Source organism: Bison bison, unplaced genomic scaffold (genome assembly GCF_000754665.1).
Source record: "Bison bison bison isolate TAMUID 2011002044 unplaced genomic scaffold, Bison_UMD1.0 scf7180017864240, whole genome shotgun sequence".
Lineage (NCBI taxonomy): Eukaryota > Metazoa > Chordata > Mammalia > Artiodactyla > Bovidae > Bison > Bison bison.
In genome coordinates, this window is record NW_011494812.1 from 373,329 (window position 1) to 377,190 (window position 3,862).

Sequence of the window (3,862 nt, forward strand, 5' to 3'; positions counted from 1 at the left end):
ACTGTTTCCACTGTTTCCCCATCTATTTCCCATGAAGTGATGAGACCGGATGCCATGATCTTCATTTTCTGAATGTTGAGCTTTAAGCCAACTTTTTCACTCTCCACTTTCACTTTCATCAAGAGGCTTTTGAGTTCGTCTTCACTTTCTGCCAGGTATATAGTTAAGTTCTCAATAAATAATGAGTCAAGCAAATAATTAATAAATTAACATATTCAAGAGACCTGAACATTTTCTATGACACAGATACTTACTAATTTAACCTAAAAATATAATTTGAAAGTGAGGGACAGATTTACATGCCATCTACACTTCTTTCTATGGTACCATTGTTGCAGTGTTGTAGGTCAGAAAGCAACAGTTAGAACTGGACATGGAACAACAGTCTGGTTCCAAACAGGAAAAGGAGTTCATCAAGGCTGTATATTGTCACCTTGTTTATTTAACTTATATGCAAAGTACATCATGAGAAACGCTGGACTGGAGGAAGCACAAGCTGGAATCAAGATTGCCGAGAGAAATCTCAATAACCTCAGATATGCAGATGACACCACCCTTATGGCAGAAAGTGAAGAAGAACTAAAGAGCCTCTTGATGAAAGTGAAAGTGGAGAGTGAAAAAGTTGGCTTAAAGCTCAACATTCAGAAAACTAAAATTATGGCATCTAGTCCCATCACCTCATGGCAAATAGGTGGGGAAATGGTATCAGACTTTGTTTTTTGGGGTTCCAAAATCACTGCCGATGGTGACTGCAGCCATGAAATTAAAAGACACTTACTCCTTAGAAGGAAAGTAATGATGATGAACCTAGACAGGATATGAAAAAGTAGAGACATTTACTTTGCCAACAAAGGTCCGTCTAGTCAAAGCTATGGTTTTTCCAATAGTCATGTATGGATGTGAGAGTTGGACTATAAAGAAAGCTGAGCATTGAAGAATTGATGCTTTTGAACTATGGTGTTGGAGAAGACTCTTGAGAGTCCCTCAGACTGCAAGGAGATCCAAACAGTCCATTCTAAAGGATATCAGTCCTGGGTGTTCATTGGAAGGACTGATGTTGAAGCTGAAACTCCAATACTTTGGCCACCTAATGCAAAGAGCTGACTTGTTTGAAAAGACCCTGATTCTGGGAAAGATTGAAGGTGGGAGGAGAAGGGGATGACAGAAGATGAGATGGTTGGTTGGCATCACTAACTCAATGGACATGAGTTTGGGTAAGTTCCGGGAGTCGATGATGGACAGGGAAGCCTGTCAAGCTGCAGTCCATGGGGTTGCAAAGAGATGGACAAAACTGAGCAACTGAACTGAACTGATTGTTGCAGTGAAAAGGAAAAAAAAAAAGAGGAATGAGTTTTGCTTTTGCTTTCCAGAGAACAAAGAGGATAAAGAGAATAGTGAGCAAACCTGAACACTCCCAATTCTAAATTTTAAAATAAATGACACTGTATGTCTGTAACTAAGTTAGTGTGCTTTTCTGCCTCCTAACTCTGAATGTCTGTCACTAAGTTTGCTTTTCTGCCCCCTAACTCTGCAGGGGCTACAACTCACATTTTTTCTTTTGACTCTATGCTAAATACATCCTGTTTTTGGTGTTTACCCTTACAATAGCCTTCCCCTTTGTAGTTACATATCAAAAAAGTAGGCCTCAGAGCCACTGAACAGCCAGATTCAATTACTGGGGTCCTGATGCCAGTATATGACTGTCTTTGAAACAAGGCAAGAGGAAGAAATCAAGATCCTAGCTCCTTTGTTCCTCAGCACCTACTCCTGACTGAGAGCCCTTGTCTTGTATAAACCCCTGGACTCCTCATGGGGAATCTACTGTGTTCCCCTCTCCACTGGCTGAGAATAAAACCTACCTTTTGATTTTCTGCAAAAATAGAGGAAATCTGTCTCTATATTTTTCATTTGTTTTGATAGGCAGATAAGGCCTATCGAATTTTGATAGATTTTGGCCCTCAACATCATGTTCTTGGCAGGTTCTGTGTCATCCATAGCACCCCCTTGCAACAATCCATGTACCTTGAAACACCGAGTACCTCCATCAGGAGGCTTACTCTAACATGAACCAATCTGAACTGTGCATCTCCATGCCATCCTCCCCAGACTTGTGCTGCCTGCCTTCATGAATGGCCTTGTTTCTCTCTTCTTGGCCACACTTTGACTACTCCTGATGACCTCCAAGATATCTTTGCTATTTCCATTTCTCTCCATTCTCGTTGCTACTACCTTTGTCCAGGTCACTACAATCATCGGCCATCATGGTCTCATCATTCTCTAGTACAATCTCCAGTGAATCTCCTTGGAATTTAGAGAATTTTCCTAAAAGACATTTTAATCACAAAATTCCTATGTTTAAAATCCTTCAGTTGCTTGAAAAATGAGACAGTTCTTCAGTATGACTTAGAGAATCAGGGTTTACTAACATCTCCCATTTTGTCTCTTTTCTCTGATCCTTAAGTTCTAAAGTCCACTTTTCTCCTATAAGTTCCTAGGCATCTTCCACCTGTTTTAGCATTAACTTTCTAATGTTCTTTACTTGTACTCTGGCAATTACTCCTTTCATTATTCTTTAGTCAAAAGAATTAGGATCCTATTCTTTATTTTTTTCAGATAAAGTTGAAAATAAATGTTTCAAATCTACCTGAGCTCTCTGTAGAACTGGGAGGATGCTACTCAAAATATACCCCTGACCTCCTCTGCTTTTCTGTGCAGGTGATGCAACTGATTCTTCAGTTTGTAGCAAGAACAAAGTAGGTGATATTTGCAGCAAGGTGCTAAATCCCTGATCTGCTATTCCTGTAAATACAGTGCCTGTTGCCTGTTTTCAGGCTAGATTGTCTCCCTGGGTAAATATGTCATTCTGTTAACAGAGAAGTTCTTGGATATTGTCATAAAACAAAATGTCTTGTAGCCTGAAAGTCAGTAAAATTAGGGGTAGTAAATAATCTACTTAGTTAAAATATTTTACATTTTCATTTATATTTATAGTTTTTGCAGGCGTCCTCTTATATTAGTATTATTTTGCTTCTGCATATGTTTTGGTCTGCGGATTTTGAACCATTTCATTTGCTTTCATTTTAGAAGGACTTTAAAATTTCTCTTCAGCAGTTGGATCCCTTATTTTCCAATATGATGATGGATTCATTCATCTTTTATTAAAACACATTTTAAAATATTTTAATTACTTTAGACATCTGAGCTAAATGTGCTCTCTGCTACCTTGATTTAATGAAGTTTTCTATAAACATGATTGAAATGATTTTTCTAACTGGCTTTATTTTATATTGTGCTCTTATGATAAATAAAATATAATTTGAAGTACAGTAATCCTTATTTCTCTCCTTTCTTTTCATTTCCCTTCTCAGGTTTTGATGAATTAATATGAAATTTAATTCCTTGAATATTATTACTTTTTCTGAAATAGTAAACAAATGTGTTAAATTTTACAAGTTTATTTTAAACACCTAATTAGACTTAACTATATATTTTAAAAGTAATTTAAAAATAATTTTATTTATGTGTATTTTTTTGGCTGTGCTGGGTCTTTATTGCTGTGTGTGCTTTTCTCTAATTGCAGCAAGTAAGGGCTATTCTGTAGTTGGTGCATAGGCTTCTCATTGCAGTGGTTCCTCTTATTGCAGAGCACTGACTCTAGGGTACTCGGTGTTCAGGATTTGTGGCACATGGGCTCAGTAGTTGTGGTTCCCGGGCTCTGGAGCACATGCTCACTAGTTTTGGCACACAGGCTTGATTCTTCTATGGCATGTGGGGATCTTCCCTGACCAAAAATCTAATCTGTGTCTCTTGCATTGGCAGGTGGACTCTTTACCACTGAGCCACCAAGGAAGCTCTTAAAAAT